Source organism: Ranitomeya variabilis, chromosome 6 (assembly GCF_051348905.1).
Source record: "Ranitomeya variabilis isolate aRanVar5 chromosome 6, aRanVar5.hap1, whole genome shotgun sequence".
NCBI lineage: Eukaryota > Metazoa > Chordata > Amphibia > Anura > Dendrobatidae > Ranitomeya > Ranitomeya variabilis.
Genome location: NC_135237.1, coordinates 496,931,516 through 496,955,380, shown reverse-complemented (window position 1 = coordinate 496,955,380; position 23,865 = coordinate 496,931,516). Strand labels below are relative to the sequence as shown.

The window sequence follows — 23,865 nt, the reverse complement described above, 5'->3', positions numbered from 1 at the left end:
TCCAGAGAGGTGGCAGGTCCTCCATAATAGTGAGCTACCACATTGGGGGCGACGGATACTATGTGGAACCGTGGCCCAAAGATACACAAACGAGTAAGTCTTATGATCACATGTGAAACCCTAGGCAGCAAATGAGCAGCTCGTTAGTTTCGCAGTGTATGGCCATTTCTGCATTTTTCCTGGCACTACACATCAGACGCCCGCTCTCCTTTCAGCTATGAGGAGCCTAGAACATACGGCCCCATCTCGGGGAATACAATAACTGGGAACGCGGCCCAACCAAATTCTTACTGACAAAATAAACATCCTAAAAAAATTTTTATAGGAAAAACACATTCTGGGAGGTCCTGGCTGGAGAACGTATGTGAAAAAGACCCCAATTGGTACAGGGATGCACTGACAACCTACACTAGGGGGCACTCAGTGCAGATTGAGAAGCTGCTCGTGGTCACATTCTATAGCTTCCTATATCGACTAACGAATGGCCGCCACGTCCTCACTCCGGCTAATTACGATGAAGAGTCCGCTGCATGACGTCCATATACAGAATTAAGGGGTCATCTTCATGAGATCAATGATTTCACAGCACAGAAGACTTTGCACAAGGAGAAACAGTAAGTCTTTATCCTTCAATGTCCAATATGGAGCCAAAGTGGATCTTTTTTCAAATGGATCCAAAGTAATCAGGTGGATCTGACATAACTGGGCCAGTTGGGGTTTCACCATTTGACAGCAGGACTACAAATTCCATCCAAATATCAATTATACCAGAATCTTTGGCGATAGGACAAAAAGGTCAGCAAAGCCAAGAGCTTTTAAAGACCTCTCATTCCAAAATGGAGGACATTAATATGCTGCTGGTCACTACCTTAATCTGGGGAGATTTGTCCAAGATGCGCCATCAGCCACTAATGGTGGACGAGGTGGCCTGGCTCAAAGTAAAGATTTCAATTCATACCAAAGGTGTGAGAAGGGGCGGAGGTCAGGACTGAAAGGCCACGCAAGTTCCTCCACATCAAACTCATCACACTTAGTCCTTACTTGGGTCCAGTAATACTGGGAAAGACCTCCTGAACCCAAAAAATTTGCCCACCATTGCAACCAATTTTTGCTTTCATGACAAAAAATGAAAAATAAAGCAGCTTTCCAAATAGTCCTTTGAAAACCTCCTTCCATTTCATGTATGCAGCTCCTAAGCAAAACTGGGATTCTTTTTATCTACACAATGTCTATTGCCCCTTTTAAAAAGGACTTTTCTTAGCCCCATAGAGAAACCATCACCTAGTTAGTAACTGCCTGCCTCTAACTGCCTGTTCTACCTGGTGCCGATCTCTGCCGGCTCAGTCACTGAGCAATCCTGCGGCTTCCCACTGACATGTTGACAAAGCAGCTTCTTCTCTTCGTCTTTGCTCTGTTAATGGGACATTATGCCAATGTCACGCTGATTGATAGACTCTTCACTAATTGAGGGGCGCCAGCTGTCAATCATTAACAGAGCAGACCAGAAAAGGAAGAGCTGATCTGTTGACATGAAGTCAAAACAAATAGCAGCATCACCATCAGGAGCAGTCACCGACCACAGTCTGCCAGAGATCAGCATTATAAAACCGTAATTTACCCCCCAAAAAGCCACCTCATATTTTACACAGTAGGAAATGTCACTGCATGAAGACAAGCTGTAAATGACTGGCTGACATCCACGACTGTGTGTGGGATTGTGGTTCTCTCATAAGAAAATCTCTATTCCCCATGAGACCATCAAAATTGTAAACAATAGGAGCGAGGGCCTGGGCCTCAGCCGTGGGCCTGGGGGTATGTTGGACCAGGATATTCTGGTATAGGTTTTTGTTTTAAAGAGGTAAAGGTCTGCGAAACTGCCCTGCCGCTCAGCCAATGAGGTGGGTTAATCAATGTGTTTTGTTCTACTGCAGACTGATCAAATGGTGGGAGATTCGGGCTGCAGGCAGTTGTCTTACAGCCACACACAAGCAGTGAGCAAGAGGAGGTGCGAACAACCACAAGCCAAAAAATTCACAGCCGTAAACCAGGTGATCAGTACCATCACTGGTATCACAGGATCTAATAATCATGAGATCGCGGGACACGTACAGACACAGCAGAGATGCCGAGACTCAGCAGATCAGCTCTGACTAATGTCACCACACGAGGCGGTTTTTCCATGTAATTACATCTCCAGTTACAGTGAGAAATACTGTAAGTAAAAATTAAATAAAAAAAACACACACACACACACACACACACACACACACTACTACTGATTATACCATCCAAATCTACTAGTGTAGCTGTCCCGCTCACCTGGTACTGGTCTTACTACATATAATAAGAGATCCCGTCCCAAACGCTACGGTAACCTTTAGTAGGAATTTGCAAAATTAAAACTAACACTAGAAGCTAAAAGAAAATACGTTTCGTACATTTTACCGCTAATTAAAAAAAATAAATAAAAACATACATTTTTCAAGCAGATGACGCTTCAGGAAAGGCTCCTTTTCTTGTGAGTTTTGTGATCCAGAAGCATCTTTTTTTGAGGATTTTTGAAGAGCTTTGTAGAAGTTTTTTCCCCCACCTGCATTTTTTGGGTGTTTATTTAGGCGTTTTACTGACTTTTTAAAATACATAAAAACAAACAAGAAATTATTAGTACTTTTTCCAAGTAAAAACGCCTCCAAAATGCTCAAAAAGAAGCTTGGGTTTCTTCTGGGCATTTTTTAGTCTTCCCATTGACTTGCATTGTAAAGCATTGAGCGTCTTCCTAGTCGAAAAAGCCTGAAGGTGGTACAGGATACTTCCTCTAAAAACTTGGGGTCTTTGACAGTCTGAGCACGTCGTTTTTCCATACAGAATGAATGGAACAATTCTTTTTAGAGTTTTGTTAACACTTGTCAATATTGATGATCGGATCCACGTTTAAAACATCGTAAAAAGACTCATTTTGATCATGCCCTAACAATGTTTCACTGGGTAATGGCTGTTGCCGACGACCTGCGATGAAGCTCTTATTCAGGTCAATAGAAGCGGAGCGCAGGTCTCGGCAGTATCACTACATAGTGCGCAGCGTTGGGTTGTTACGGATCATTCACCATTAACAACCATCCGCCCCCAAAGCCGAAACAGGTGGACAGTGGGAGTGCTGGGGATGGGGGTGTAAGACCCCCACCAATCTGATATAGATGACCTATGGATAGGAGGAGTATCCTGTGGGTAAGCCTACATTATCACGTTCCTAGTCATCCCCTTTGATTACTTCTATCTGTTCTAGCAACTCCTCTATGGAATCTACGGGTTTTATGCTTAAAGGCATTTCAGCATTTTCACTGTACTTTCTCTCTACACCAGTCCTGCTGACACTTTTGTTCCTTTTTCCAGGATGCATTTTGAAGAATCAAACATCGCAAGGCAACGAAAGGTCAGAATAACCTTGCATAAATGCATCCGGTAGAAGGGAGAAAACAGGGATGAGCACTGGTACAAAAAGGTGGGACAAAATAGTGTAGACCTGAGGTGGTGGAATTAGGGACTTTCAACGGAATCAACAAGAAGAACGTGAAAAGTTCAGTAGGACATTTCTATGTCTGCCGGCTCCTGGGGTTTGTCCAAGTCTAGTTTACCAAACAACTACAGTATAAGAGCAGAAGAGGATTGTTCGGTGCTCACGACCTGTGCGACAGGTCACCCTACTGACATCAAATGATGGATACTCAGAGACTAGTGACAATAGTGTATGCAGGGAGCAGGTAAACACAAAAAAAGCCATAGAAAAAGAAAAAAATAAAATCTGCCCAATTGACTTCAGTTATTCTCCTGCTGATGGGCTCTAACTTTTGAAACCCTGTAGATTAGCTGCAGGCAGTTGTCTCACAGCCAGACAGGAGCAGCTTCTCTCTCCTCTCTTTCTCCGGATGTCAGCGATTTGTCCGAAGGCGGGGAGAGAGAAGCAGCCGCTGATTGGCAGCAGGGTTCACGTGAAGTCACTCATGTGACCACCAGAAAACACAGTTTCCACAGGGCTGGAGGAGAGTAGAAGGGTTATTTTAAAAGGGGGGAAAAAAACCACACAGAATGAGAAGGGAATGTCCTGAGTAGTGGACAACCCGTTTTTAAAAAGTAACCATTGGTTTATTTTTATTTTTTTACCCATTAACCCCTTAGTGACTGGGCCAAATTTTTGAAATCTGACCAGTGTCACTTTATGTAGTAATAACTCTGGAATTCTTCAACAAATCCCAGTGATTTTGAAATTGTTTTTACGTGACACATTATACTTTATGATAATGATAAATTGAGGTCATTATGTTTAGTGTTTATTTAGAAAAAATTTAACACCATTGACAAAAGTGTAAAAAAAAAAGTGCTTTTTTCAAACTCTGATTATCCCTTTGATCCAGATAGTCACACCATAGCAAAACATTAATAAATAACATTTTACAAACGGTGCTGATGTAAAGCAGAAATCAGGGAAATGTTCTTTTATTTTGATTGCATTTTTAGGAGGTTTAAAAGTGTAGCAGTCATTTTTCATTTTTTCAAGGAAATGTACAATATTTTTTTTTTTATCCAGGTTTGAAGTGACTGAGGGTCCTATATATATTGACAAAACCCAAAAAATTATACAATTTTTAAAACAGCACCCCCTACATTGAAAACTGCCGTCAGGTAGTTTATTAACCCTTCAGGTGATTTTGAGGACTTAATGTAAACTGGCATGACAAACAAAAAAAAGTGTATTTTTAACACCTAAATGTCACTAGCTTATGAACATGACGCTGTAGCCGCAATTTGGCCGTGAATTGCCATGGCAAACATCAGGACCACACAATCGTGATCTTAGGGTGCCGGTGGGGTTAAATAGGAAGGCCCCACACGCTGTTAACCATTTATATGATGTAATCACTTTTTACAGCAGCATCTAAGGGGTTAAACAGATATGGACGTGGCCAATACAGCAAGTTGTCAGCTATAGTGTACAGCCGACAGCTGCTGGATTGTCACCTGTATGGGGAGGCTATTCTTACAAGTGCTTCTCCCAAAATTAGAATATCATCAAAAAGTTAATTTATTTCAGTTCTTCAATACAAAACGTGAAACTCATTAGATAGCGTCATTACAAACAGAGTGACCAATTAAGTGTTTATTTCTGTTAATATTAATCATTATGGCTCTGTGTGTAATGACTATATAAATATAAGAGTTTCACTTTTTGTATTGAAGAGCTGAAATAAATTGACTTTTTGATGATATTCTAATTTTGGGAGAAGCACCTGTATATCTCAGGTCAGTAAAGAGACGTATTGGCGGTCATTAGGTACAGTACACATGAAAATTATAAACTTTATAATATTTTTTAAATTAGAGAAATCTGTTTTTTTCTCCACCAGGACTGATCATTAATTCTCAATTCCCGAGTAAAGTCTGCATTCAGTGTAAACAGACTGTCCCATTGTAGAGATAGGAGATGGCAGCTGGTGCCGATGAGGTTCTATGCAGGGGGAGATAGGAGAAGGGGAGGAAATCTCGGATTCTTGATCTTCCCATCCCCCAACACATGCTAGGCATCCGCACACTTTTTCCCACCACTGTAATGGAAAGCTCAGTCTATGCAGCTTTCCAATGCACAGATGCACTACAATGTATGGACGTGGTACAGCTTCTGCTTACACGGTGACATACTGTATATCGGAGGCTTCCCTCAGAGATGCACGTCACGTCAGGGATGACTACAGATGAAAAATGCAATGTGAGCAGAGACAATGACATCTGCAGCAAAATGATCTGCATATAATTACTGTCATTTACAGTCTCCACGTGATCACAGCTCGGGTAATGACACCATTACATGGATTGGCCAGATTCCCAGTCTTGGTCATTGATAATTAGCAATCAAAGATAAGGAGTATAGATAATATCTCATTTGCTTGGTTCAAACATTTTGGATGTCACCCCGACTTATTACTAGAGGTTTTGGCCCTGAAATTTAAGAAAAGTTGCGAGATTTCCTTCTGTAATTTAACTCCAAGCCTGCTGCTTTAACCTGATGAATATCCTTAATCACCATTTTTCTGATCCATAAAAAAAAAAAACAAACCTTGCTTCCATGTTTTGTTTTTTTTGTTTTGGTTTTTTTTAACTGTAAACAGGAAACGTGTGCCTCACGTACAGCATACATTGCCCTATGTGTGGGCAACAAACGCCAACACTAGTGGCTGACATGAAGGTCAACGGATGCTGCCAATTATAGGGTCAATCAAAAATCAGCGAAGGACGCGCATAAGTGGCAGCGACGAATGTCATCATCAACTAAGGTGGCAAAGCCAAGTGTGACCTGTAGCCAAAAGGTCCTGATGTTTGGTGACAGAACGTGGCACGGTATATGGAGGGACACTTCCCTAGAGACCATGGTCTGTAATCTCACAAGGAGAACCTGTATAAAGTGAGCCTATATGGTCTAGGAACCGTACCCCTAGATCTATTGCCGCTTCTGTCCACAAGCCTAAGGAAAGCAGTACCAAGACTTCGCCCCTAACACTTTCTAAACTCCAGATGGTTTGCGTTAAAGGCTTGAAGCATTTCCCTTCTTAGGCCGGGGACACACTTAACGTATAAAAAAACGGTCCGTTTTTCACGGCCGAGAATCGCACAAATGTTTCAAAAACAGTGATCCGTGTGCAGTGCGAGGATGCGATTTCCTCGCATCAAATGATCCGTGTGACATCCGTATGGCATCCGTATGCCGAGATTTTCTCGCAAGCTTGCAAAACCGACATCTAATGGATTTATGTGCTCAAATGTTCGGGAAAACAGATATACAGTATATATATATACAGTATATATATATATATATATATATATATATATATATAGATAGATAGATAGATAGATAGAGAGAGATATGTCATTGAGACACATATATATTCTGTATTTATATTTTATTCAGCGCGATATCTGTGAACAGCCGGTAATTCAATTGCCGGCTTTGCATTTCTCCTGCCTAAACCCGACAGGATATGAGACATGGTTTACATACAGTAAACCATCTCATATCCCCTTTTTTTTTGCATATTCCACACTACTAATGTTAGTAGTGTGTATGTGCAAAATTTCAGCGCTGTAGCTGCTAAAATAAAGGGTTAAATGGCGGAAAAAATTGGCGTGGGCTCCCGCGCAATTTTCTCCGCCAGAGTGGTAAAGCCAGTGACTGAGGGCAGATATTAATAGCCAGGAGAGGGTCCATGGTTATTGGCCCCCCCTGGCTACAAACATCTGCCCCCAGCCACCCCAGAAAAGGCACATCTGGAAGATGCGCCTATTCTGGCACTTGGCCACTCTCTTCCCACTCCCTGTAGCGGTGGGATATGGGGTAATGAAGGGTTAATGCCACCTTGCTATTGTAAGGTGACATGAAGCCAGATTAATAATGGAGAGGCGTCAATTATGACACCTATCCATTATTAATCCAATTGTCTGAAAGGGTTAAAAAACACACACACACACACACACACACACATTATTAAAAATTATTTTAATGAAATAAACACAGCGGTTGTTTCAGTATTTTATTGCTCTCTCAATCCATCAGCAACACCCTCGCTTGGAAAAATAATAAACGCACAAGATACATACCCTCAGCTGAACCGTCACGTCCCACGAGGTAATCCATGATCTGAAGGGGTTAAAATATTTTACAAGCAGGAGCCCTGCAAATGCAGCTGTGCTCCGTGCCTGTAATCCCCGGCGAATGAATGAAATGTAGGTCATTGACCTACATTTCCTTCAGTCGCAGTGATACGCCCCCTGGTGGATGTCCTCATATGACCTGGAGCGTGGGAAAAAGTTCCCAGGCTGCAGTTCATGAGAACATCCAGCAGGGGCGCATCACCGCGACTCAATGTAAGTATAGATCACTCTGCTTTCCTTTCAGCACCCGGGGATTACAGGCACGAGCGAGTGGTTTATCGCAGCTCGTGCCTGTAATATTAGTTAACCCCTTCAGATGGATTACCTCGTTGGACGTGACAGGACATCAGAAGGTATGTATATTGTGTGTTTATTATTTTGCCAAGCGAGGGTGTTGCTGATGGATTGAGAGAGCAATAAATTATTAAAACAACCGCTGTGTTTATTTCATTAAAATACTTTTAAAGCATGTGTGTGTGTGTGTGTGTGTGTGTGTGTTTTTTAACCCTTTCATACAATTGGATTAATAATGGATAGGTGTCATAATTGACGCCTCTCCATTATTAATCTGGCTTAATGTCACCTTACAATAGCAAGGTGGCATTAACCCTTCATTACCCCATATCCCACCGCTACAGGGAGTGGGAAGAGAGTGGCCAAGTGCCAGAATAGGCGCATCTTCCAGATGTGCCTTTTCTGGGGTGGCTGGGGGCAGATGTTTTTAGCCACGGGGGGGCCAATAACCATGGACCCTCTCCTGGCTATTAATATCTGCCCTCAGTCACTGGCTTTACCACTCTGGTGGAGAAAATTGCGCGGGAGCCCACGCCAATTTTTTCCGCCATTTAACCCTTTATTTTAGCAGCTACAGCGCTGAAATTTTGCACATACACACTACTAACATTAGTAGTGTGGAATATGCAAAAAAAAGGGGGATATAAGATGGTTTACTGTATGTAAACCATGTGTCATATCCTGTCGGGTTTGTGAAGGAGAAATGCAAAGCCGGCAATTGAATTACCGGCTTTTCTATAGAACACCGCTGCGTATTTCTCGCAATGCACACGCATGGTCCGTGTGTAATCCGATTTTTTCTCGCACCCATAGACTTGCATTGGCGAGTCTCGGCCGAGATACGCTGACAATCGCAGCCTGCTGCGAGTTCCCTCGGATCCGAAATACGGTGGAGAAAATATCGGATGATGGGAGCTGGACCATAGATTAACATTGGGCCGAGTGCTATGCGATTTTTTATCGCATAGCACTCGTCCGTATTACGGTCTAGTGTGACCCCGGCCTTAAAGTGGTTCTCTTCTATCAGATTGTTGGGGGCCGCATAATCATACATTTCCATTAATTGGACAGAGGCAAAAGTGTCCTTCTGGCCTCCACCGGGACACACCGGTATAACACCAAGAATAAGTTAAAATAAAAAAAAATAAAAAAAAGCACAACAATCATCATTGGACAAAATAGACAAATCTAATCCACACAATCGCAACCAGTAAAAGTAACATTCAGCGAGGAACCTATTATGGGTGATAAACGGGTGGCTGGCATCTGTGCCTGATCTCCACCGGACGTATAGGTCAGGAGCTTCCACGTGAAAGCTTGTGGGTGATGGACACCAGTGCACGACGTGTTGCAGTCCTCGAGTTCAGCTTCTCTGGAGATGAAACTGTTAAACTGTAAAGCGCTGCGGAATATGTTGGCGCTATATAAAGATTATTATTATTATTATGATGGCAAAACTTAAACTCCATGGAGCCCTGGAAAGCCTCCTCACCTTGTCATCCAAGTGTGAGTTCACAAAGGCTTTTTTTCCCATGGATTTTGGTAGAGAACAGGGACAAAAACTGCATCTTGCTGCAGTTATGGACATGTCACATATTGAAGCAGTTTCTGGGCAGATTATAGCTAAAAAAAACAACAACAAAAAACACACACCTTATTCACCCGACTGCTTAGCAAATCTCCACTGCAGACCTCCCGCAAGCAAAAAGCTGCAGTGAAACTCAAGGCGATAAGTGCCGCTGTGAAAATTGTCCTGAATATTCCTTGCAGCCCGAGCATGAGATTTCTGTAAAAACGTAGCTAACTTTCCAAACTTTCCCCATGGGAACAAACTTCGTGTTTCCGCAGCAGATACTGGAGAAATCATGGCAGATTTTGATACGAGGCGGATATACTCAATGTGTACGTGCCCTTAATGCCCCATTATAATTTCTGTCTGTGACACGGCTCGGGGGGAGATGAAGTCACATGACGGACGCAGCCGGTAGGACATCACACAGGCGGATGACCACACTCACTTTGCCTCCATTACCTTACCAGGTCAGCGCCAGTACACACACACACATTTCACCCATCCGGCTGTGCGGACTTTGTGACATTCCAAGGTGCAGATTCTCCCGGAGAGGCGACATTGTTTTCTAGCACTGCTGAAATATGCATGGCTTTCTAACAACATCGCAGACGCCGATCATCCGTCTCCAGAACGGCCGCTCGTCGCTGATACAAACAGTGGCGTTACACGTCCAATTCGCCATTTAATTAACTTTCCTACATTTCTCTTAGGAACAATTTCCTAGAAATCTATGGCAGAAAGTTATTTCATGCATCTTAGGAATGAAACTGACTACATTACTGACAGGCGCCTGCAGGCAGCAGACAGATCGCCATTAGGGAACGAAAAGAAGATGTAGAAACTACAACTCCCAGCGTGCCCTGACGGCTGCAGATCGCTGATGTCTAAAGCAAACACTTGGGCTTTGATTCATTATCTTGTCCAATGTAATAGACAAACACATGAACTAGACTGGTGTTACAATCAACTGGGGCCGGCCACGTCGTCTTGCCGCTCCTCAGTTCTTTTTTGCCTTCACTTAAAGACTTGAGTAATCGGAGGTCCGGTTGCTAAGGACGTGCTGCTGCCTGACAGAATGGTTACTAAGGACGTGCTGCTGCCTGACAGACCGGTTGCTAAGGACGTGCTGCTGCCTGACAGACCGGTTGCCAGGGACGTGCTGCTGCCTGACAGACCGGTTGCCAGGGACGTGCTGCTGCCTGACAGACCGGTTGCCAGGGACGTGCTGCTGCCTGACAGACCGGTTGCCAGGGACGTGCTGCTGCCTGACAGACCGGTTACCAGGGACGTGCTGCTGCCTGACAGAACGGTTACTAGGGACGTGCTGCTGCCTGACAGAACGGTTACTAGGGCCGTGCTGCTGCCTGACAGAACGGTTACTAGGGACGTGCTGCTATCGGACAGACAGGTTGCTAAGGACAAGCTGCTGCCTGACCGACAGGTTGCTAAGGACGTGCTGCTATCGGACAGACAGGTTGCTAAGGACATGCTGCTGTCTGCCTCTCTCTAGAAGTGACAGCTTCACCAGGCAGAAAGCACAGACGGGTATAATAACTGGTACACACCTCTCCAAATGGTTTTACTCTACATCCTTTAATCCTTTATTCCATGAGCGACAGAGACTTCAGGGCAAGGGGCTGACTAGTAATTAAGCGGGCACACACAAAACGCACATTAGCAGAACATGCCCGTTTCAGGGGGACAAACCGACTGTTATATTGGGGCCTCAGACAGATGTATAGAGAGGACTAGGAGAGTACTGTCACACTGCGTTCTTGCCCACATTCAGTTTTCCCGTCAGTTCTTGCATAAGAACCTCCACAAGACTGGATTCGGGTGCATGCGCCAATGGCACCACTGACTCAATGTGCGTTCTGTCGTGCACCATTTTTCGGGCATATATGCCTACTGGAGACGGACCCTCAGATGTAGTAGACTGAATCTAAGGGTCCGACTCCAGTAGGTGTCCACACCAGAAAATGATGCACGACGTTCACACTGATGGCACCACTAATCAATGGCCCCATCGGCACATACATCCAAATCCCGTTTTGCAGGGGGAGGGACGAACTCACATGTGAGCCCCGACAGGGCCACTGAACGTGGGAAAACACGCATATAGACAGAGATGAGCCAACAGAACTAGTTATGAATTATCCAAACTTTTTGGATTTCAATTGACAACTTCAGCAGGACGACCAGGTGGCCACCATTTGTCTGGTATCCTTTGATGACCTGGAAGAGGACAAAAAAATAAAACTCATGTGTCCTGGCACCGCAGCTCCCCGGCCGCTACCTCCAGTCTTTGGATCTTACCCCGCTGACTAGACCTCACACAGTCATGTGACTGACATCAATCTTGCGAGTCATGTCCCATGTGAGGCCTAGTCAGTGCCAGAAGATCCAAAGACCGGAGAGAGAGGAGGATTGGTTGCAGAACTGCGGCAGCACAACAGGTGAGGACCGGGGCTAAGACAGAGGAGAAGAAGAAGAAGATTTTACTATTTTTTAACCCCTTCTCTTCCCTCCACTTCTTATGCCTATGGTCTAGAGAGACCTCGGAGCATAAACGCCTTTTCAGGACTCGAGCAGTTTTGATCTGGACAATTTATCGTGCACTTTCAAATCAAGCAAACCTGTCTGAAAAAAAAAAAAAATGTTGTGAGATTCGCTTTTCTCTCACTGGACATGTTGGACTGCAACGACCCAACCACTCTGTTGTCATCCTACTGAGAACATCTGCACGCTCAGCCGGACTGAGCAGTCGTGTGTGGGGGAGAAAGCGGTGCGAGACCTCTATAGAAGTTGTGTGGCCAACTTACTTCCAATGCAGAGTGCAACAATACGTAATATTAATATCAAATAGCCACACAATGTAAAAAAAACCTTCTGTCAGTGACGGCGCAGGTGCGCACAGCGTAACTTTCTCCTACAAGGATCAACTTGCAGTGCTCTGGATTTGGGTGACCCCCAGAGGCCGGCAGCTGCCCCTTGTTAGGCAGTCTCATAGGGTATGACCTGCTTTACAAATGAAAAAGGAACAGACGCCAACAGATAAGATCTGACAGTAATCTGACAATGACTGACTGCCGTCAGCTTGCCAGGATGTGAAGGGTATACAGTATATTCCCAATAACATACGAGTCCAAGATAAAATGGTGTCAAATACACAAATGAAGGATGGGCGCACAATAATCATCTTGACCTTTAACCCTTAAAGAATAGCTTATCATTAGAAAACTACCTATTGTTTAAATCAGATTTTTGTGTTATGAACATTTAAAAAAAATAAATAAATATATATATATATATATATATATATATATATATATATATATATATATATATATATATATATATATATATATATATATATATATATATATATATATATAGTTTTTTCCATATCAAAAGATATGAGAGAGGGCAGCGTGACCGGGACGTTGCCTATTGTGACTGGCTGATCCTGTTATCAGCTGTATATAGAGGTGTTACCTGATCTTGTAATCAGATGATAATATGGAACCTTGCTGAAAACACTTTCTAAAAGGAAGTATGAATCTAAAAAGTCTCAGTAGCAAAAAAGAAAAGATTAAAAAAAAAAAAAAAAAGATTGAATAACAAAAATACTGTACATCGGCAAAAATGTTTCAAAACATGAAACACAACTTGATTTAAACAATAGATCATTTTCTGATGGGAGCTTCCCTTTAAAAGGGAATCTGTCAGCAGGGTTTTGCTATGTAATTTGAAGACAGCATGAGGTAGGGGTTAAATCACAGATTTTAGCAATGACTTATCAAGCTCAGTGGTTTTCTTGCTTGCTATGACTGTTTTAGCACCAAGAGCTTATCATTGCTGGACACAGCAGCACCTGATTACTTGTCAGACACACTGTGATAGGCAGCTCACTGTCTATGGATGCTGTATATACAGAGCCTGGTGTGGGCGGGATTAGCTTCCTCAGCTCTGCTTCACTGCTAAATCTAAAAATTTTGAGAATGGCTGCACCAAGTTAGTCTTCTCTTTGCCTACATCTGCGTACTCAGGAGAAAAAAAAAAAAAAAAAAAAAAAAAATAAAAAAAAAAAAACCGCACAACAGATTATGGAGTCCATTTTCTGCAATTGCCCTTGTGAAAATATTTTGAGAAGTAAGTTTCTGTGGGAAAAAACAAAAACAAAAAACAACTTAAAATGTTCATTTTTTTCCTCCCATATTCGATTAATTCCTGTGAAGCACCTGAAGGGTTAATAAACGTCTTGAATGTGTTTTTGGAGTACCTTGAGGGGTGCAGTTTTTAGAATGGTGTCACTTTTGGGGATTTTCTGTCATATAGGCCCCTCAAACTGACTTCAAATGTGAGGTGGTCCCTAAAAAAATGGTTTTCTAAATTTTGTTGGTAAAATGAGAAATCGTTGGCCAACTTTGAACCCTTATAATTTCCTAACAAAAATACATTATGTAAAGTAGCTATGTGGGAAATGTTATTAATTATTTTAGTGTGGTATAACTGTCTGGTGTAAGAGCATACAATTTTTAAATGTAAAATTTTTGAAATTTTCATAAATATACGCAAGTCAATTTACCATTGACATGAAGTTCAATATGTCAGGAAAAAAAAAAATCTCAGAGTCAGCGGGATCCTTTGAAGCGTTCCAGAGTCATTATCACATAAAGGGACACTGGTCAGATGTAAAAAAAAAAAAAAAAAAAATTGTCCTGGTCAGGAAAGTCAAAATTAGCCCTGTCACACTAAGGGGGTTAAGCATCACATTCTGAAAGTCATACAGTGAGATGTACATCTCCATCACTGGTCGTGAACCAGTTTAAAGAAACAGTCCAGATGAGTTACACAGACATTCTTTGGTATTACCGTAATGGTTACAGTCATATTACTATAATTATATGGTATTTAGTTTGTGGAGGTTTTTTTTCCACTTTGTGACAGACAGGGCTTTATAGCCACCTCATTGTGTATACTACACATCTTGTTCTAGACATGCCCTTTAAGCACCATGTGATGAGCAATTGAGTAGGCAGAAGAGATCAAGAACCACTTGCAACGACAGCCAAGGATGGCACACGTGGAGGCAAGATGCTTTTATTCTTCTTCTTACAAGGCTTATCTTCTGCTAGGTAACTCTGGGGTAATGTGGAGGACCCCCGCATCTCCAGCACTGGAGGACCTCTCCTGTATAGCACAGACACCTTAGGCCTCGCTCACATCCGTTTTTTTTTTTTTTTTTTTTTCCCCAATCAGTCACAATCCGTCAAAATGTTGAAAAAACGGATCCTGTGCTGATTGTAAAAAAATTGATGCACTGGAGCCGTTTTTTTTGACGGTTTCAGTGCACACGTTGTGTATGAGTCTTCGCCACGAAAACGCATACACAACCCATGATAAAAATAAAAAAATCGTGATATTCTTACCTTCCTGTCCCGCACAGCCCCTGCAGCCTTCCCGATGCTCCGTTCCCAGTGATGCATAGCGAGACAATGACCTGTGATGACGTAGCCGTCTCGCAAGACCGCTACGTCATCAGGTCATTTCGCTATGCATCACTGGGAACCGGAGCTGCTGGCAGCATCGGGAAGGCTGCGAGGGCCGCGCGAGACGCCAGAAGGTAAGAATATCACATATTCATATTCACATATTTTTTTTTTTTTTTTTACATTTTAACATTATATATTTTTACTATTGATGCTGCATAGAGATGGAGAATTTCCCTGACGGGAAATTCTTCCACGCATGCGCAGTTTTAAAAGACGGCATCCGTTGCTGGATTCCTGCTTTTCACAGTCATCGACGGATCCTGCGTCCATAGGCTTCCATTATAGCCAACGACGGGCAGCGCAGGATCCGTCGTTGGGCGATTATCCGACGCACAGAAAAAAAAAATCATTCCTCTGTGCGTTGTCTCCGCCCGACGGACAGCGATTTTACGACGGATCCAGTGCACAACGAATGAAACGGAAGGCCATCCATTACAATCCGTCGCTAATACAAGTCTATGAGAAAAAAAAAACGGATCCAGCAGCACCATTTGCTGGATCCGTGTTTTGTTTTTTTTTTCCCCTCACAAAACGACGCATTATGACGGAAAAAAGAAAGATGGAAGTGTGAAAGAGGCCTTACTGATGTGAATAGGCAGTGTGTAATGCTTTATTTCCCCTGTGGTGGCGCTGCAGGGAAAGCAAACAATAACAGAAGTTTCCCTAAAAATTACAGCTGATTGAAGGTGATCCCTGCTGGGGAAGGCCATGCCATCAGCCTATTACCAAGGAACAGGTAGGGACTTTCCAGGGCAGTAAACCATCACATACAATCAGTTGCTTAAGGGTTAAGTAGTGCATTATAAACCCAGACATGTATACGTCTGACTGCAGCGGGGAGGACAGGGTTACTTGCTGTAATCAGGGAGTTAATACCCAGATGCAATGATGAAATCACAGACAATGGCACGTTACCATATCAGAACATGGATGATCTGATCAGTACCCCGTCTTCAGCGAACCGCACCATGAACGAGGCAAGGACGCAGATTACCGCTGCCACAATCCGATCGCACCCTCATTTACACAGACGTCATTATTCTAGAATTCTACAGAACCGAACCAAGAGCCGCACCTGGACCTGTGGTACTGCTGGTTTTTCACCCTCCCTCACCACTTCTACTTATTTTCTTCAAGAAACCCACAGACTCATAAGCACAGCAGACCATTATCAGCCACTGATTGGCTGCAGCGCTCATGTGACATCGTGTCACACAAACACTGGCAGGCATAGTGCCAACATTGATGAAACGGCACTGGTTCGGGAGGAGGGTATATGCTTCCCCCCCCCCCATTTTACAAAAGGTTGTTTAGGTATTGGACAATCTGTGTACGCCCTAAGTGTCGACCCACATATAACCATTGCCCAAATAACTCGCTTTGCGAAGAGCTGCTCCTCCTGCCCCCCATCCATACACATGTATTCTGAATGGGGAGAAGAATTATAGGCTGTTAAGACTCCACTGGCAGTGGATTATCTCTCGACAAAAAAAAATAAAAAATGATCGGGCATTAAGATATACTAAATGCCCAATCATTTTTTTTCTCCCTCTTGAAATCTTCAGGTGAAAGTTTAGATTGTTTAGTTGGCCGCTCCCAGAGAAACATCTGATGACGAGCTGGTCTTGTCACCGGGCCGCGGATTCAGCAGTCCTATGACATCTGGAGCCAGTGCCGACCCCCGAAGGACCCTACACACGGGATAGACAGGAGGTGTATTTCATACCGGACAACCCGTTTAATGGAAGAAACAAGCCAGTGACTTTATTCAGCATCACCTCACTATTTTTATGGGTCTCCCACAACATCCAAAACTCATCTTATGGCCCCGACCGTATGATATGTATGGGGGGGCCTCATGAACAGAGGATGTCGGGGAGAAGGATCAGGCCGCTCTCAGGGAAGATTATTGGCCACTGCCAGGCAGCTCTGTCATCTATCTCCTCTCTCCCCCATTGAACACATAGGAACGCTCAGCCATCTTTATGTGCACGGGGCAGTCGGGAGTGATGAACACAGTCCGATAGCCCCCTATAGTGTATGGCCAGCTTTAGGCCAAGTTCACATCTACGTCGGAGGGCTGATCACAGTTTCTGTCATAATCGATAAAAAGACCAATGGGGCATGCAATGACTGAACCCAAAAGACCCCATTATAGATGAACAGGGTCTGTTGGACGCCAACGGTGTCCATCATGCCACAGATCGAGCCTTATGTCATCTCTGGTTTTCGGCTATTACACACAACTCAGCCTACCGCACATGTACAATACTATGCAAAAGTTTTAGGCCGGGGTGGAAAAAATGCTGCAAATTTAAAAAGTGTTAATAGTTTTTTGATCAATCACAAAATGCAAAGTGAACGAACAAAGGGGAAATCTAAATAAAATCAATATTTGGTGTGACCGCGCTTTGCCTTCAGAACAACATCAATCCTTCTAGGTACACCAGCACAAAGTCAGGGTGTAAGTAAATAATACCAAAAAGGTGAGAATGATCATCACTGTAGTTTGAAACAGTCATAACTGAAACAGACACCGTTGCATAGGTGGATTTTAACTGAGAACCAGTCAAACTCTGCTACAAATTTGAAGTTGTGGAAGTCAGTTTTATGTCACAGGTCCTGGCAACAAGACACCAGGTAGTTATAGAGCACAAGCAAGGTTTCCCTCAGGCAAATGTTTCCAAGCAGATTTGGGTTTCAAGATGTGCTGTACAAGCAATTTTGACGGAGCACCAAAAGAAATGGGCAAAGTTAAGGACCGTAAACACAATGGTCGACCAAGGAAACTTTGTGAAGCAGATCAAAGACACATCATGCTTACTTCCCTTCAAAGTCAGATGTCCAGCAGAGCCATCAACTCAGACCTCGCAAGCAGTTGGACTTCCTATATCAGGTTACAGTTCGGAGGCATCTGGTCTTCATGGAAATATTGCGGCATAAATAAAAGTCTTTAACAAATAATCAAGGCCAAGAGACTCAACTATGCACAAAAACATAGGCACTTGGGTGCAGAAGAAAAATGACAGCAGGTGCTCTGGACTGAGGAGTCAAAATGAGAAATATTTGGCTGTAATTTGTCACCAAAGTGCTGGAGAGCGGTACAATAATGAGTGTCTGCCGGCAACAGTGAAGCATGGTGGAGGGTCCTGCAAGTATGGAGCTGCATTCAGCAAATGGGGTTGGGGATTTGGTAAAGGATTAATGGTGTCCACATTGCTGAGAAATGCAGGTAGATACTCATCCTTTAGGGTGGCATCTGGTTGGCTCTAAATTTATTCTGTAGGAGGACGAAGACCCCAAACATACAGCCAAGAAATATCTTCAGCGTCAGGAAGAACATGGAGTCCTGGAAGTGATGATGTGACCCCCAGAGAGCCCTGATCTCAACATGGAGACTGGGATTATATAACGAGATACTGATTAGCACAAGTAACATCAACAGAAGATTTGTGGTTACTTCTCAAAGGTGTTTGCAGCAAGCTCCCTGACAAAGATGGTGAGCAAGTACAAGTGCGCCTAGGAGAACTGCTCATGTTTTGTAGTCAAGAGGGCACTCACCAGATATTGATGGGATTTACACTCACTGGCCACTTTATTAGGTACACCTGTCCAACTTCTTGTTAACACTTAATTTCTAATCAGCCAATCACATGGCGGCAACTCAGTGCATTTAGGCATGTAGACATGGTCAAGACAATCTCCTGCAGTTCAAACCGAGCATCAGTATGGGGAAGAAAGGTGATTTGAGTGCCTTTGAACGTGGCATGGTTGTTGGTGCCAGAAGGGCTGGTCTGAGTATTTCAGAAACTGCTGATCTACTGGGATTTTCACGCCCAACCATCTCTAGGGTTTACAGAGAATGGGCCGAAAAAGAAAAAAAATCCAGTGAGCGGCAGTTCTGTGGGCGGAAATGCCTTGTTGATGCCAGAGGTCAGAGGAGAATGGGCAGACTGGTTCGAGCTGATAGAAAGGCAACAGTGACTCAAATCGCCACCCGTTACAACCAAGGTAGGCCTAAGAGCATCTCTGAACGCACAGTGCGTCGAACTTTGAGGCAGATGGGCTACAGCAGCAGAAGACCACACCGGGTACCACTCCTTTCAGCTAAGAACAGGAAACTGAGGCTACAATTTGCACAAGCTCATCGAAATTGGACAGTAGAAGATTGGAAAAACGTTGCTTGGTCTGATGAGTCTCGATTTCTGCTGCGACATTCGGATGGTAGGGTCAGAATTTGGCGTAAACATGAAAGCATGGATCCATCCTGCCTTGTATGGAGCATCTTTGGGATGTGCAGCCGACAAATCTGCGGCAACTGTGTGATGCCATCATGTCAATATGGACCAAAATCTCTGAGGAATGCTTCCAGCACCTTGTTGAATCTATGCCACGAAGAATTGAGGCAGTTCTGAAGGCAAAAGGGGTCCAACCCGTTACTAGCATGGTGTACCTAATAAAGTGGCCGGTGAGTGTAGATTTCTCTTTTGGACATTCCCTTTACATTTTGCTAACTGATAATCTAATAACATTTCTATTTTCGGAAGCTTTCTTACTCTGCAGAATTTTTTCTACATTTTCTGTAAACTTCTGCACAGACCTGTATGTCTGACAGCGAGAAAATAGGAGCAAGAAACATTTTGTAAAGATCGATGTTAACGTTACTCCTAGTGCAAGAAAGAGAAAACTTCACATTAACAGGCAGCCTGAAAAGAAAGTGCGCGCATCGGACAGGTGAGACGATCACACCGAGCCAGGAAACACACCAGTAATCCCCGTGACCTGGCACAAACTGAAACCCACCACACGTCCCACATGACGGCCCCAGCATACTGAGCCACTACACCAGGTCAGGAGACAAGAGGCCGCACAGATACACAGCAATGTGGGCGACTTGTCAGGGGGCCCCGAGTCCTGGCACACACCATTGCTTTGTCTGCGGCAGACAGTCCAGTGAGACAACCAGACCGAGAGAAGGGGGGCTCACAAATCCCAGAGACTCTACAAGGAGGGGCGGACAAGCTGCAAACTCTGGAGGAGAGCAAAAAGATCAAAGAAGCACACAACCCAGAGAGGGCTACAAAGGGCGAGCCACGGACCCCGCAGCCACACAAGGACCCCGCAGCCACACAAGGACCCCGCAGCCACACAAGGACCCCGCAGCCACACAAGGACCCCGCAGCCACACAAGGACCCCGCAGCCACGACTTTACCGGCTCTTGTGGGCTCTGCTCTCCCACAGATAGGTGCTGCCGTCGCTGTCTGCTCACTGGCACTAACGGGTATGTGGTAGCTGCAGGTCCATGGCCAAAGGACAGACCCCAATGTATCTGAAAGGTCGCCCCCCCCCCCTCATCTGAGGTGCCACCTGCTACTTATCACACAAAGACTTTCCTATAAAATCACAGAAGTGCCGCTCAGGGGACGGGAAAGGTTGGGTTCTGCCATTCAGCGAGTGTCACCATCACATCTCACCTAGAGAGTGGTGAGCCCTGGGTAGGTCAGCGCCTCGGGGTAAGAATGGGTGAGGAGGTGGGCACAGGACACGAGCACCTGTCACACAGGCAGAGGACAAGGGTCCGGTGGTATGGTTGACCTTTGGAATCAGGCTGCGTCGCTGCCAGTGGGTAAAGGCCAGGCAGTAATAGTAAGAACAATGGTGGGCACATGTCATGGAGGCTGCACAAGCAGTGGGCACGGGTCGGGAATAGTTCCAGGGGGCCACCGCCGGAGGCGGCGAGCAACGGTCAGGGGGGCCACCGCAGGAGGCGGCGAGCAACGGTCGGGGAGCCACCGCACGAGGCGGCGAGCAACGGTCGGGGAGCCACCGCACGAGGCGGCGAGCAACGGTCGGGGGGCCACCGCACGAGGCGGCGAGCAACGGTCGGGGGGCCACCGCACGAGGCGGCGAGCAACGGTCGGGGGGCCACCGCACGAGGCGGCGAGCAACGGTCGGGGGGCCACCGCACGAGGCGGCGAGCAACGGTCGGGGGGCCACCGCACGAGGCGGCGAGCAACGGTCGGGGGGCCACCGCACGAGGCGGCGAGCAACGGTCGGGGGGCCACCGCACGAGGCGGCGAGCAACGGTCGGGGGGCCACCGCACGAGGCAGCGAGCAACGGTCGGGGGGCCACCGCACGAGGCGGCGAGCAACGGTCGGGGGGCCACCGCACGAGGCGGCGAGCAACGGTCGGGGGGCCACCGCACGAGGCGGCGAGCAACGGTCGGGGGGCCACCGCACGAGGCGGCGAGCAACGGTCGGGGGGCCACCGCACGAGGCGGCGAGCAACGGTCGGGGGGCCACCGCACGAGGCGGCGAGCAACGGTCGGGGGGCCACCGCACGAGGCGGCGAGCAACGGTCGGGGGGCCACCGCACGAGGCGGCGAGCAACGGTCAGGGGGCCAACGCACGAGGCGGCCAGCAACGGTCAGGGGGCCAACGCACGAGGCGGCCAGCAACGGTCAGGGGGCCAACGCACGAGGCGGCCAGCAACGGTCAGGGGGCCAACGCACGAGGCGGCCAGCAACGGTCAGGGGGCCAACGCACGAGGCGGCCAGCAACGGTCAGGGGGCCAACGCACGAGGCGGCCAGCAACGGTCAGGGGGCCAACGCACGAGGCGGCCAGCAACGGTCAGGGGGCCAACGCACGAGGCTGCGAGCAAAGGTCAGGGGGCCAACGCACGAGGCTGCGAGCAAAGGTCAGGGGGCCAACGCACGAGGGGGCGAGCAAAGGTCAGGGGGCCACGCAGGCGGCGCACAACGGTCAGGGGGCTAACGCAGGCGGCGCACAACGGTCAGGGGGCTAACGCAGGCGGAGCGCAACGGTCAAATGGTGTTATAAGACTCCTCAGGCCATAATGGGGGGCCCTGGGTGTTACTGGGGGTATAAGCAGTGTAGAAAAGCTCCACAAAGGCTGTAAGACTCCTGTAGGGGGAGACATACACAAGATGGATGAGGAGACGCTGCACTGCCGGTCACTCTGCACCTGTGTATTACTGACACGCCACATACCGGGAAGGTGTCCCGTCCTCGGCCTCCCCCAGCCGGGCCGTCCTTCGCTTCTCCCCGCTGCCGTCCGCCTCACACTCTCCCCTCACCCAGCACCTCTGCGGCCATCACAGAGCTCCGCCCAGGCCCCGCCCCTGACACATGTCACCGGGAACGTCCCCCTCGTCACCTTCCTGCTGTCCTATGAGAGCGTCAATTACCTGAGGGGCGGGGTTAGAGAGCGTGACGTCACCGGCTGGTCGCAGTGGCCGGCCCGCGGGGCCGGCGGAGGTCTGAGGTGGCCGGCGGTGCTCTGAGGTGGCGGGTTCTGCTCAGCCGCTCGGCGTTCTGGTTCTCTACGTTACTTTCCGTCCGCAGTAATCAGGGCGACGTGTCCCGCTCACTCCTGTGCTCACAGTACGGGGGCTGCCCGCCATCTACAGAATGTGGCCTATAATAAGCGCAGTGATGAGGATTCTCCCAGCAGCGCTCTGCTGACATTGGGAAATCACCCAGCTTTCCATGTACTGATTCCCATCACAAATCTCCGTTCTCAAGCTCGGCGAGAGTTGTCAACTTGTTTACTGCTTGTTGCCTAGGTAACTGACCACCGCTGCACTCACAGTAGTGGCCTGCCCGGTAGAATAGGCCACAGCCCTTACCAGCTCCTTTTTCTAGAGCTTTTTAATTTTTCCAAAAAATTTTCCAAAACAATTTTTTTAGGGACCACCTCACATTTGAAGTGACTTAGGGGTCTATAATGACAGAAAATACCCCTCAAAGTGCGCAGAACCACATTCAAGAAGTTTATTAACCCTTCAGGTGCTTCACAGGAACTAATGAAATGTGAAAGGGATAAATGAACATTTAACTTTTTTTCTTAAAAACTTTACTTCAGACCCTAATTTTTTTATTTTCACGAGGGTATCGGGAAAATGGACCCCAAAACTTGTGCAATTTCTCCTAGTTGTGTCAATACCCCATAAGTGGGGGAAAACTACTGTTTGGGCGCATGGCAGGGCTCAGAAAAAGAGTGACGCTTTGGAGTTCAGACTTTGATGGAATGGTCTGCAGGTGTCGCATTTGCAGAGCCAAACAAAAAACAAGTGTATTATTACACTTTTTTTGCAATTTCACCTCATTTGGAATTGTCTTCCTATTTTCCAGTACATTTTATCGTAAAACCAATGATGTCGTTCAAAAGTACTGCTCGTCCCACAAAAAACAAGCCAAAAAATAAAAAATGCTATGGCTCTGGGAAGAAGGGGAGCAAAAAATGAAAATGCAAAACCAAAAATACCTCTGGTCTTTAAGGAGTTAAGTGGTGAAAACAAATTCCAAAGTTTGTAAAAAAAAATAGTTGCCATTTTCCGACACCTGTAGCGTCTCCATTTTTCGGGATCTGGGGCTGGGTAAAGGCTTATTTTTTGCGCGCTGATCTGACGTTTTTATTGATACCATCTTGATGTGTATTCAGTCTTTTGATCTCCCAGTATTGCATTTTATTGCAATGTTGCAGCAACCAAGAAAACATAATTCTGGCGTTTTGATTTTTTCTTGCTACGCCGTTTAACGATTGGACTAATTCTTTTTTTATATTGATAGATCGGGCGTTTCTGAATGCGGTGATACCAAATATGTGTAGGTTTGAATTTTTTTTATTGTTTTATTTTGAATGGGGCGAAAAGGGGGGTGATTTGAACTTTTATTTATTTTTATTTTTTTAATATTTTTAAAAACATTTTTTTTTACTTTTTAC

General features: G+C 45.8%; 1 protein-coding gene across 1 annotated transcript in view; it reads right to left on the bottom strand.

The window, feature by feature from the left end:
* Positions 1–22,285, bottom strand: part of WWP1 (WW domain containing E3 ubiquitin protein ligase 1) — a 100,729-nt gene extending 78,444 nt beyond the window's left edge. Inside the window, exon 1 of the mRNA XM_077270778.1 lies at positions 22,131–22,285. The gene's annotated coding sequence lies outside the window, so the exon portion shown is untranslated. The remainder of the gene's footprint in view (positions 1–22,130) is intronic.
* Positions 22,286–23,865: the final 1,580 nt, after the last annotated feature.